Source organism: Eptatretus burgeri, chromosome 15 (genome assembly GCF_056783735.1).
Source record: "Eptatretus burgeri isolate ZD-2024b chromosome 15, Ebu_testis_v1, whole genome shotgun sequence".
In the NCBI taxonomy this organism is placed as follows: Eukaryota; Metazoa; Chordata; class Myxini; order Myxiniformes; family Myxinidae; genus Eptatretus; species Eptatretus burgeri.
Genome location: NC_140975.1, coordinates 33743132 through 33757053, shown reverse-complemented (window position 1 = coordinate 33757053; position 13922 = coordinate 33743132). Strand labels below are relative to the sequence as shown.

Below are 13922 nucleotides of genomic sequence, written 5' to 3'. Positions count from 1 at the left end.
AGTGGGAGGACAAGGAAGTGTGTTGCGATGGGCTAATAGGTTATTAAATCATTTTTCCCTTTTTATTTCATTCCCACCTTTTCTTTTCTGAGGCAAAGCTGCCCGCTTGCCCCTCGTCTCACTAACCACAGCATGACAACCCATGGTACCCTCCAACGATCATTTCTGAGGCAAAATCGCAACGTGCACTATGGAGTAGATGCGCTTTGAGCTTCCACCGTCTACCCGAGGCCAGACGTGTGGCATGTCACGTAAGCTTTCACGTGTGTATGTATATATGTATATATATATATATATATATATATATATATATATATATATATATATATATATATATATATACACACATGAGCAGGGATACCCGTGCTCCACACGGGAATCCTGTGGATGACAGTGGATCTGAAGGAGTATATGTCACTGAATTGTAAAATTGTAGAGGCTGCCACCATTATTTTATTTTTTTTCATCACCAGTATAATATTATATTTTCCCTGCCATGTTTTATATGCAGAAGACTTTAGTTCAAAAATGTAAAGATGTATTGCCACATCAGATAAAAAAACCATAATGCCTCAACAATGTGAGGCTGGTTTCATGTCATCATTTGTGACTTAATTTATACGTCGGACATAACCAAGCCTGGCCCAGCGTATTTGATTTATTTACATCCGTTATCCTGATAACGTCAAAATTATAACCGTTCTTGAAGTAAGAATTGGGAGACGTGTATTATGAAATGGCATACCTCTGAACGCAGAGATGCCAACTTTTGGAAATCAGAATTAGGGAGGATTTTTAACCGACACCAAATAATGTGCGCGAAGCGCACATCTCGAGCGCGGAGCGCTCGACCCTTGCGGCGGGGTCCAGGGCCCACCTTAGGGCCCTGGAAGCTCTGGGGTTCTAGACGCTCTCTAGTGCCCTCTGAGCCCTATTTTGGAGCATTTAACATGTTAAGAATTCCCACTTTTTGAACAAAAAAAAGGGGAAAATTGTGCACTTTTTAATGTTACATGTATGTTAATATTAGTAAGTTAGGGGACAATCAAAGATTAACAAAAAGCACAAAAGAAGCAATATTTTTCTTACCTTACTGGCTGGTACTACTGCTGCTTGCTTTTTCCATGGCAGCTTTGCTGAGTGACAGCTGTGTGGCTCTTTTAGCCCTTCTGATTATGTCTTTGCTGTATTCTCTCTGGTAGCAAGGGGTGCTATGAGCTAGTTTTTCAATTAAGAGAACTTCCAGGGTTTTGACACTCAAATTGGGACGAAATTCAGTATGATTCTTCCGTACAAGACTGAGTGCCCGCTCACATGATGCGTTCGAATGAGGAATGACCAAGATTCCCTTCATCACTTTGCTCAAATTAGATACTTCTTGGCACCAGTGCAGGGATCTGTGAGCTGTGAAATCCGATGCCACTGCTCATCCACTCTCACTGTCTCAGTAGCAATTGTAGCTATGGAGGCGTCTGCCTGGTAGTGAGCGAATTCACTCTCAAGACTGTCTATGTCACTATCACCGCCACTGAACAGACAGGGGAATTTCTTGATGAAAAACTCCACACAGTCAAACCCCACTTCTTGGTGTAGCTTAACATCCAGCACCTGAGCATGCTTGGCTAATTCATCATCTAGCGGCCAGGTTTTGAAGATGTAATTGCAGGCTTTCACATAATATGAGCGAACTGCACTGAAGAAACCTTGGATGTCTGACTCACTCAGAGTGAAGGTGGATTTCTTGAGACTCCTTTGTTCCCTTATATACAGTTTGGCATCGTTCCCAATCATGAGGTCCTCATCATTCTTCTGATGATTTCTGTCAGAGAAGGGGTACATTTACCAGAGCAACCGATGACACCGATGGTTTCAAAAACCGTACGAAGATATCTTTCAGAAGACCATTCAATTCTCCGTGCAGGAGATGAATACAGGGTTCGTCTCTTTGGAGCAGAAGATTCCCCTTCTCAAAAAGCTTGTTAGCATATCGAAGGAAGAAACAATAGAGTTTTGTTTGTGGAGACAAGAACATCCTGTTGACACGTTTTTCTCGAGATTCCTGCACAGTGTTTGAGGAAGATGCGCTTTAGTTGTAGAACTCGTAGTACACTTAGCCGCAGGGCGATCACACTTGCGTTTACTGCCAGCAGAAGAGGTCAGACTCGTAGTACCAGATCCAATTTTACGTTTGAGGAGAGAGCTTGAGGTAGGTGCAGCCAAGGAAGAAGACCTCTGATTCGAAGGTTTTGCTGAGCTTCTATCAAGTGATTTGGCAAAAGCAGAACTTAACTTGGGTCCTTCTTTGCCTGTAGATGGGACTATCACAGTCTTTCTCGACTCTGAAGGGATCTGCTTTGTAGATGAACGTGATGAAGGGCCGGTGATGCTACCTGCTCTCAGCATTGGTTTTGGTGCTGTCCCTGCTGTCTTCTTCGCAGCAGATACTGCAGTGGTAGTGGTGAATGCTGCTCCACTAGTGCTTGATCCTGCAGTGCCAGTACTGGCAGTAGATACAGTGCCGTCCTTCTTGCTCGTTGTTAGAGTCTTGGCTACAGTTGGTTGCATTTTTCTTCGTACTTCTTCTCTTGAAGAAGAGGCGAAGTGGCTCCCACTGTTCAATCAGCCTGTCTAGGCACTGACCAAGGGACAGCCACCTTGTTGCGACATGCTTCAGAATCTTGTGTGTCGGGGCATCACAGAGTTCTTGCAGTGCTTTCACTCCTTTGACGCGTTTACTACTTTTGTCCAAGTAGTAGTAAATATCGATGAAAGTCATCTAATTCAATGGGTAAGGCCTGAGCCTCCTTCTTGGCCGTATTGTGCATCATATGGCAAGGGCATCCCATGATGTAGCACTCTGGATTTTGTTTGTGGATATAAGCAGCGACTCCTTTGTGCTTGCCCACCATGACAGAGGCATTATCAGCACAAAAGGAAACACAATTTCCCCACGGAATTTTCCTGTCACTGAACTCATGATCAAGCAGTTTGAAAATGTTTTCTCCAGTGGAATCTTGTTTGCACGCAGGCAAACTTAGCAAACCTTGCTTCACAATCCCAGCACTGTTGTCAGAGTACGAAATCAGGACAGGATATAGCTGGGCCTCACCACTGTCATTGCTACCGTCTGGAGCTAGGCTAAATGGAGCTAGTCTAGCAATATCGGCAATAGATGAAGCAGTAACATTTGACAACTCACCAATTACACTGGTCAACAACAAATTTGTTGTCTGCATTTTTTAAGCTGATTTAGGACGAATCTGATGCGCTGAATCCAAAACTCACATTAGTTTTGTTCAATCAGGTCAAGTTTTGAGATATGGCCACATGTCGTTTTTTACATTTTTGTTCACATGTACGCATGTGTGGAGCATTTTAGAAGAAGTTGGTGGGGGTAAAATGTCATGTCAAATAATTGTTTTGATTGGAAATAATATGACAAGAAGTATTCAGGTACGATAGTTCTGGGTGATTATGTCGAAAAGGGATCAGTTTGAAGTCATAAAACCTCAAAATCTTCCAAAAATTGGTGAGGCAAAGCATAAAGTTCGTGGATCAAAACTAAAGTTAATGGGGCAGATTTTGTAATAATGTGATACAAAAAGTTGTATTTCTGAAATAACGAACTCTGAAGAATGTACAATACCTACATGCGCCAATTTATGACATGCGCTTCTGCTCAAGCTTGGAGTGCCACAGTACGAACCCAAAGATTGGAGACTGTTCATTGACAGCAGCAAGCGATCACTGAAATGTGTTCTGCTACACAACGGCAACCAGTTTGCCTCTGTACCCATCGCTCACTCGACTACACTGAAGGAGAAGTATGAAGCGGTGAAGTACGTGCTGGAGAAAATTGGTTATGATCAGCATAAGTGGTTTATTTGTGTTGACCTGAAGATGGTGAACTTTTTGTTGGGACAACAGTCTGGCTTCACCAAGTACCCATGTTTTCTGTGCATGTGGGATAGTAGGGACCGTGCTCAGCATTACACGAAGAAGGACTGGCCTGTGCGGGAGGAATTGGTGCCATGCAAAGAAAGGAACGTCATCAACGACCCTCTGGTGGACAGAGACAGAATACTCTTCCCACCGCTGCACATCAAGCTCGGCTTAATCAAGCAGTTCACCAAGGCTCTGGACAAAGATGGTGACTGCTTCACTTACTTGTGCCAGGCTTTTCCAGGATTGACCATGGAGAAGTTGAAAGCTGGCATCTTTGATGGTTCTCAGATCCGTCAGCTCATCAGAGATCCAGAGTTCAAAACTCAATGAACGAAGTGGAACTGGAAGCGTGGAAGATATTTGTTTTGGAAGTGAAGAACTTTCTTGGCAACAATAAGGCCAGAAACTACGCAGAACTTGTCAACAACATGCTGACTGCTTTCAGAAACCTGGGCTGCAACATGAGCATCAAGATGCACTACCTATTTTCACATATGATCTGGTTTCCTGAGAACCTGGGTTCAATGAGTGACGAGCAGGGGAAGAGATTCCATCAGGACATGAAGGAGATGGAGACCAGGTATCAGGGTCGCTGGGACGCAGTCATGATGGCTGACTACTGTTGGAATCTGAAGAGAGACCTCCCTGCCGCTGAACATTCCAGGAGTTCGAAGAAACGGAAGTTCAAGCCCTGAAGTTTGAACAGTGGTGACGCAACATGCAATTTACTTGTACTTACCTTTATCAATGCCCACCATTCAGATGACAGTAATCGATGTTTCTATCATGTAATCAATAAATGTTGTTGGCAAAACATTTTTTTTCTTAAAAACATGTTTAGGATGATATGTGTTGACAAAAATCAGCTGATAATGCCACAAAAATGTAATTGATTTTGTCACAAGATCTGATTTTTTCAAATCAACTTAGCACAAAAACCTGACCTGATGGAGAGAAACGGATGCCATTTCCTGATTCAGCAGTGCCAGTATACCCTAATTCACTTGTAGAAATCTAGACAACATTAAAAAAGTAAAAAATTGTTGACCAGTTTTTTTTTTTTTTTCTTTTTTCTTTTTTTTTTTTTTTTTTTTTTTTTTTTTTTTTTCTTGCTTTTTGTTCTTGTTTTTTTTTTTTTTTTTTTTTTTTTTTTGTTCTTGCACATCTTGCACATCTTGCAAGTTTTTGTTCTTGCACATCCATACTTTGAAGCAACTTTTGAATCTGGAAACATCTTTGAAATAGAGGTCCAGCATGATCTGAGACTGATATGGGCAAATTATGTTCCACAATAAATCCACTAAAGAGAGTTCCGCTCGGGTAACATCCTCTTCCTCGCTTGTCCCTTGTTTGGTGAAATAATTCAGAAGTGTACCGGTACTCGTGCTCGAAGATCTCTCTCCTTTGCAATGTCTGTGTGCCGTTTGCTTCCAACGTGCTTCCGAATATCATCGCGACCTCCGTGCTCAACTGTAATATCATCGCTGCATAGTGTACAATACGCATGATGAATTCCTCTTCACTTTCGAATACACGGGTATTGGAGACTGTATTCTGGTCTTGTACTTCTGAGACCATTTCTTGGTCCCGTAAGCTTCTTTTCTGCCATTTCGTAATCAACATCGAGGGCTTGAAGCATCGGTAACTTCGAAGTCGATGTTCCACAGCTGCAGCGCGACTCGTAGAACTCTAGCGGCTGTTAAACACCGCACGGTGGTCGCGACCGCCGGGCTGGTACGGGCCCAGCTGCATGCAGTGAGCGTATCGCATGCATATACACTGTGCATACATACCGCATGCACTGTATTGCACACATACCGCATGCACTAAATCTCAGTGCATGATCGCATAAGCGAGATCCAGACCCAATGTTTCGCTGCTCCTCATTTGAATTTGCAATTTTTTACGTACAATTTGGTAGCAGCGAACGTTATGGAGTTACCACATGCTATACGTAGCAGATGATGCTTTTCATTCAATTCTCATACTGTACATTCTGATTAGTGAACAGTGCAAAAATATCAAAATTTCGGGAGGATAAGGATAGTGATCGTAAGGGCGGGAGTTTGGGTGCATTTTCGGAAGCCTCCCGATGAAATCGGGAGGGTTGGCATTGCTGTGAACGCCTCTGTTGCTGTGCGCGTGCAGTTCGATAATTCAAATTTGTTCGCTTTCGCAGTGGCATAATGTTTCGGGTTTCAAAGCTGTTATAACAGGAGGAGAATGTGTGTTTAAAAAGTCAACGAATACAAACATTTTGTATTTCAAAAAACCCTAGCGTTTTTAACCATGAAGCCTTTTGTTATGATTAATACGCCGGTGCACTATTCGAAAGCCTTTTTTTTTTAAATGGAAATTTTATTATTTTTTTTTATATATATATTTATATATTTTTTCATTTTTATGGAAAGCCACTTAGCGCATCCTGGAGCTGAATGTTAGGTCTATATGTGTGTAAAGTTTCATCAAGATCGGTTCACTGGTCTCGGAGCTTATTCGTTACAAAAAAAGACAGACAGACAGACAGACAGAAGGACTGCCATTTATATAGTAGAGAAGATATATATATATATATATATATATATATATATATATATATATATATATATATATATTTTCTTGCGGTTCCCGGAACTGCATGCATGCATCCAAGAGATAGTGGTCCCAAGACAGTTATTCCATTAATATATGTGTAGATAGTCCCTTTCCTTTTGTCTCGCGGGATAACGGGCGTGCGTTGCGATGATCTCATAGCTAGGTTTGCTTACATCATTTTTTCTTCACTTCGTCCCCACTCTTCTTTTCGTCTGATTATTCCTGAGCTAAATCTGAGCCACGTGCGCCCGGCGCTGTGAGATGGGTCCTCAGAAAATGCCAAGCAGACACTGCACCCACAACCCTCCGTACAAAACACAGCCTGCCAAACGCACTCACAGCGGTAATTTCCACCCGATGGTGTTTTCCACAACACAGGAAACACAGCCAGCATGACACCCACGCTACACGAATTTATCCATAACATCGCACCTTCGTCCCTCGCTGGCAGCAGCGGATTCCCCACGGATGGTGAACGTCTTCTGGTCTCTACGGCCGGCGAGGCTGCGGTCGAGTCGGGGAATGTACAGCGTGAGCCACGTTGGCACGCACGGAGCGGGCACGTTGATCGGATGCCGGAGGGGTCGGGGCCAATCGGAGCCCCCGATTCAGGTGATGATGTTTCGCTTCGGGGTGGCCCCTCCCCCCGCGCTGCAAGTCCTATAAAGGTTGGAGCAGTCCTTCCACCTTTCTCTTACTCCGCATCTCTCTCGCTCTGGCCTCGCCCTCGCTCGTGGACATCGCCATGACCCGCCTCCTGCTGCCTGGACTCCGCCTCCACATCTCTGCCCACACGACTTTGGCCCCACCCACCTACCTGGTCTTGCCTGCCACTCCATCCAGGCACTCTGGACTCCACCCCTTCTCTACTCAAGCCCCTCCTTCACGAACACGGTCTCCACATGCGCTGCTGAAGCCAGAGACGACGCACCCACTGTCGGGTACCACACCACGGAGCATCCCCCCTCCCCTGAAACGCATTGGTGGCGAGTCCGAGCAATCAAGAACAAAGGTACCGAGATCATAGCTTCAACTCCTTTCCTTTCTTGTTTCAGTACTCCTTCATCGGGTTTTCTGTGTCTGTGTGTGTGTGTGCTGGCACCTGTCTGCTTAAGTAAGACTGCAGAAGATCGTTATTGTTATTATTTTTTATTATTTTCGCGTTAAGTCTGCTCTGTGTCCCCTTTTGTAAGTTGCCTGTTTATTGTTGCACCACACGCTTCTTTCTATCTCTGCACAACACACCCCAATAAATCCTGATCGTGCCACATACCATTCCTCGCCCATTGTAAATAAATCATTGTTAGTAATGTTCCCTGCTCGTTTTTGTCTTTTCTTCCGTTGATCCAGCATGACCCGAATCCTTGTTTAGCCAGGACTTTATTCCCAACGATCTGTTCCTTTAAGCCGGTACGTCCTTGGCAGTTTTAGTTTACCATCCCTCTTGCAGCAGTAGTTCGGACAGGAACTTGTAATTTATTCACGGTCCCGGCAATGAATTGCCTACTCTTCACAAAGGACACCATGGGATATTGAACGTCCACAAACTAATGCCAACACACGGGATCCCTTGTTTAACGTCTACCCGATGGATGCGACACATTGATGAAACACCATAATGACAGTCCTGTATATAGCTGTGTCGAGATTCAAACCCAGCCAAGATAGCTTTGATGTGGGTGTATGTACCCCTAACCAATCAATTTGGCACACACAATATCAATCATTTTCATCTCACACCTTTGATGAGAAGGGCAGTGGAGGGGACAGTATGTGAACGGTTCACCAAGAGCATCATGGGATTTTTCCTTGTTAAAAAGTTTTATGTTACAAACAGATCAGGAAGTTAAGGCAAGAACACATTTTAGGATTTCTAATTTATCCATTGGAAAGCTAGTTCGATGTAGTAATCCCACTTTCGTTATTTTTAAACTGTGCATCCGCTTCAGTAGTTGGTATGTCCTTCCTTCCATCGGTCCATCAAAAATGAAGAACCTTTCTAACCCACTGTGTTTTGTTTGTTGCTGTTTATTTTACATCAAGACAGTAAGGTTATCCCACCTATTGGGGAAGTAACCGTCAGTTCCCCACAGGACTACTTTTTAAGCCATTATTATCTTGCCAAAATGAAGTTTTTGCAAGATATGTTAGTCAGCTTGTATGTTTTATTATTAGGGTACCCTGTGAGTACAGGGTACCCTATTGTTTTTCTTCTGTTTATTTATTATTATTTATTCTTTTTCTTTTTCCGCCGGCATTTTGCACCCTTTTTCGCTTTAAAAACCATTTTCTCTGGGAGACTAAGTCCGATCGACACAAAATTTTCACCACAGTATGTATCTTTTTTGATAGCACAATCACGTTATAATTATGACGTCATTGGTCACGTGGTGCGGGCGCCATCTTGAAAAAAACGATAAACTTTGGACCTCTGTATCTCAGAAACCCTGCAATGGAAAATTTTTTCGCTTGATACATTTTACTAAGCTCCCTATGGGGAACACGTGTGATTTTTCATGACGTCATAGGTGAAGCGATATACCGGTGAAAATTCGTCAAGCAGAACGCCGTATAGGAAAAATCTGAAAAATTCTGAGCATCATCTACGCCTAAAATCACTGACGAAAATGTTTTTCTTGACGTCATCGATGACGTAATTCGGCCGCCATCTTGTTTTTTAGTGTTTTTTTTAAAAAAATCTTCTTCTCCAGAACGGCTGTGCAGATTGAGGCGAAACTTTACATGCACATTCCCCCTGAGGTCCTCTTTCAAGTTTGTTAATTTGTTGTTGATACGTCACATGGTTTGGCGGCCATCTTGAAAAAACCCTAAAACCTTCAAACATCTTCTTCTCCAGAAGCGCTGGTCCAATGAAGGCGAGATTTCAGAATTATATTCGTGACATGTATGCGATGCAAGTTTGTTAATTTCAAAGTGATAGGTCACATGGTTTGGCCGCCATGTTGGATTTAAGAAAAATATTAAATAATGTTTTATCTGGTATTTCATAAGCCATCAAAGCGAAAATTTGCAAGTGCCTTCCTCGCTCAAGTCTGCATACATGGTAAAAAAAATTTACCTCAGAAGTCACATGGTTTGGCGGCCATCTTGGATAGAAAAATAGACTTTATCCGATTTACACGAAACTTCACACACTTGTTCAGGTCGACGATGGAAAGCAGAATTTAAATTTATGATATCATTGGTCACAAGGTTCGGCAGCCATCTTGGATTGAAAATGAATAAATTTTAAAAATCTTCTTCTCCAGAAGGGCAAGACAGATCAAGACGAAACTTAACACATATATTCCCCATGAGGTCCTTTCTCAAGTTTGTTAATTTGTTGTTGATACGTCACATGGTTTGGCGGCCATCTTGAAAAAACCCTAAAACCTTCAAACATCTTCTTCTCCAGAAGCGCTGGTCGGATGAAGGGCAGATTTCAGAAGTATATTCGGGACACATAGGGGATATAAGTTTGTTAATTTCCAATTGATAAGTCACACGGTTTGGCCGCCATCTTGGATTTAAGAAAAATATTAAATAATGTTTTCTCTGGAACCGCTTAACCCAACGAATCGAAAGTTTGCAATTATCATCTACCATCGTGTCTGCACGAGTGTTAAAAATTATGATGTCACACGTCACATGGCTTGGCGGCCATCTTGGATAGAAAAACGCACCTTTACCGATTAACACGAAACTTCACACACGTGTTCCAATACCCAGTTGGAAGCAGAATATAAACTTGTGATGTCATAGGTCACATGGTTCGTCAGCCATCTTGGATTGAAAAATAATATCTTAAAACGTCTTTTTCTCTGACACGACTGAACAGATCCAGGCAAAACTCCACCACTATGACCGCCTCTCCATGACGAATAAAAAGTTCTCACCCTCTTTTGAGATACGACGCAACGTTTGGCAGCCATAGTGGATTGAAGGAAAAATATTAATTAATGTTTACTCTGGAACAACTGCATCAATCAATGTGAAACATCACCTTTATGGTGGAACAGTCATGTGGAATGAGGGTTTGAAATTTCAACGGGATCGGGCCCAGGGTTTGGCAGCCATGTTGGTTTTAAGAAAAATATTAAATAATGTTTTCTCTGGAACTGCTTAACCAAGCGAAGCAAAAATTTGCACTTATCGTCGCCGATCGTGTTTGCACATGTGGTGAAAATTATGACGTCACAAGTCACATGGTTTGGCCGCCATCTTGGATTGAAGGATAAATATTAATTAATGTTTACTCTGGAACCGCTGCTTCTATATATATGAAACTCCACATTTGTAATTCAGCCGACATGCGAAACAAAAGTTTAAAATTTCAACCTGATCGGTCACGTGGTTTGGCAGCCAGAATTATTTAATCATTTTAATCTGTTCGCCAGTAATAAGGAAATTGAACGCTTTGTGCTGCCCGGTTCGTAGCTCTTCAGTCCCACGCCATATCGAAGCAGGCCTCTGTTTGTATCACTCTTCAATCATGTTTTTTTGCTGGAACCACTTTCCCGATGAATGCGAAACTTTGCGACTGTCATCTGCACAAAGTCCCATGTTGTATCAAAGGCGGACGGACTGGGTACCCGGTCATCACTGCCAGCAGTTATAAAGTGGCAGTTCTAGTTATTATTATTATTAGGGTACCCTGTGAGTACAGGGTACCCTATTGTTTTTCTTCTGTTTATTATTACGCATTATTATTATTTTTATTATTATTATTTTTCCGCCGGCATTTTGCACCCTTTTTCGCTTTAAAAATCATTTTCTCTGGAATACTAAGTCCGATCGACAGGAAATTTTCACCATAGTGTGTATCTTTTTTGATAGCACAATCACGTTATAATTATGACGTCATTGGTCACGTGGTACGGTCGCCATCTTGAAAAAAGCGCTAAACTTTGGACATCTGTATCTCGAAAACCGTGCAATGGAAAAAATTTTCGTTTGATACATTTTACTAAGCTCCCTATGGGGAACACGTGTGATTTTTCGTGACGTCATAGGTGAAGCGATATACCGGTGAAAATTCGTCAAGTAGAACGCCATATAAGAAAAATCTGAAAAATTTTGAGCGTCATCTACAACAAAATTCATCGACAAAAATGTTATTTTTGACGTCATCGATGACGTAATTTGGCCGCCATCTTGTTTTTTAGTGTTTTTTTAAAAAAAATCTTCTTCTCCAGAAGGGCTGGGCAGATTAAGGCGAAACTTTACAGGTACATTCCCCGTGACGTCCTCTTTCAAGTTTGTTAATTTGTTGTTGATACGTCACATGGTTTGGCGGCCATCTTGAAAAAACCCTAAAACCTTCAAACATCTTCTTCTCCAGAAGCGCTGGTCCAATGAAGGCGAGATTTCAGAACTATATTCGTGACATGTATGCGATGCAAGTTTGTTAATTTTGAAGTGATAGGTCACATGGTTTGGCCGCCATGTTGGATTTAAGAAAAATATTAAATAATGTTTTCTCTGGAATTTCATAAGCCATCGAAGCGAAAATTTGCAAGTGCCTTCGTCCCTCAAGTCTGCATACATGGTAAAAAATTTTTACCTCAGAAGTCACATGGTTTGGCGGCCATCTTGGATAGAAAAATAGACCTTATCTGATTTACACGAAACTTCACACCCTTGTTCGGTCGACGATGGAAAGCAGAATTTAAATTTATGATATCATCGGTCACAAGGTTCGGCAGCCATCTTGGATTGAAAATGAATAAATTTTAAAAATCTTCTTCTCCAGAAGGGCAAGACAGATCAAGATGAAACTTAACACATATATTCCCCATGAGGTCCTTTCTCAAGTTTGTTAATTTCTTCTTGATCGGTCACATGGTTTAGCGGCCATCTTGAAAAAACCCGAAAACCTTTAAAGATCTTCTTCTCCAGAAGCGTTGGCCCAATGAAGGGAGATTTCAGAACTATATTCGGGACAGGAAGGCGATATAAGTTTGTTAATTTCGAATTGATAAGTCACATGGTTTGGCCGCCATCTTGGATTTAAGAAAAATATTAAATAATGTTTTCTCTGGAACCGTTTAACCAAACGAGATCGAAAATTTGTAATTATCATCAAGCAGGCAGTATCCACGCTTGGTAAAAATTATGATGTCACATGTCACATGGTTTGGCGGCCATCTTGGATTGAAAAACGCACCTTTACCGATTAACACGAAACTTCACGTACGTGTTCCAATACCCAGTTGGAAGCAGAATATAAATTTCTGATGTCATAGGTCACATGGTTCGTCAGCCATCTTGGATTGAAAAACAATATCTTCAAACATCTTTTTCTCTGAAACGGCTGAACAGATCCATGCGAAACTCCACCACTATGACCGCCTCTCCATGACGAATAAAAAGTTCTCACCCCCTTTTGAGGTACGACGCAACGTTTGGCAGCCATAGTGGATTGAAGGAAAAATATTAATTAATGTTTACTCTGGAACTACTGCATCAATAAATGTGAAACATCACCTTTATGGTGGAACGCTCATGCGGAATGAGGGTTTGAAATTTCAACGGGATCGGGCCCAGGGTTTGGCAGCCATGTTGGTTTTAAGAAAAATATTAAATAATGTTTTCTCTGGAACTGCTTAACCTGGAGAAGCGAAAATTTGCACTTATAGTCTCCCATCGTGTTTGCACATGTGGTGAAAATTATGACATCACAAGTCACATGGTTTGGCCGCCATCTTGGATTGAAGGATAAATATTAATTAATGTTTACTCTGGAACCGCTGCCTCTATATATGAGAAACTTCACATTTATAATTCAGGTGACATGCGAAACAAAAGTTTAAAATTTCAACCTGATCGGTCACACGGTTTGGGAGGCAGAATTATTTAATCATTTGAATCTGGAAGCCAGTTCTAACGAAATTGAATGCTTTGTGCTGCCCGGTTCGTAACTCGTCTGTTCCGCGCCCTCTCGAAGCAGGCCTGTGTTTGTATCACCATTAAATAATGTTTTCTCTGGCACCGCTTATCCTGTCAATGCAAAACTTTGCGACTCTGATTTAAGTCTCATGTTGTATCAGTTGTGTCAAAGGCACTTCTGGGTACCCGGTCATCACTGCCAGCAGTTATAAAGTGGCAGTTCTAGTTATTATTATTATTATTATTATTATTATTTTGTTTGTTTGTCTGTAATCACGTATCGATCACTCTGCAGAGCACAGTTATCATTGGAAATTTTTGTAACTTCGCATATCAGAGTCCTATAGAGGTCCCTTTCAGCGCATAAAATTTAAGGTCAAGGTCACTTTGTCGCAAATCAGGGGAGTCGACGAAACCCTTATTTTTTGAGTAATTTTGATCGGATCGTCTTCAAACTTCATTGGAATATAGTTCATGGTCTGGTGCTCAGCTGA

General features: G+C 41.9%; 1 protein-coding gene across 1 annotated transcript in view; it reads right to left on the bottom strand.

Moving 5' to 3' along the window:
• POLG2 (DNA polymerase gamma 2, accessory subunit) overlaps positions 1-13922 on the bottom strand; it is a 58099-nt gene that overhangs the window by 2777 nt on the left and 41400 nt on the right. The gene's annotated exons all lie outside the window — the stretch shown is intronic.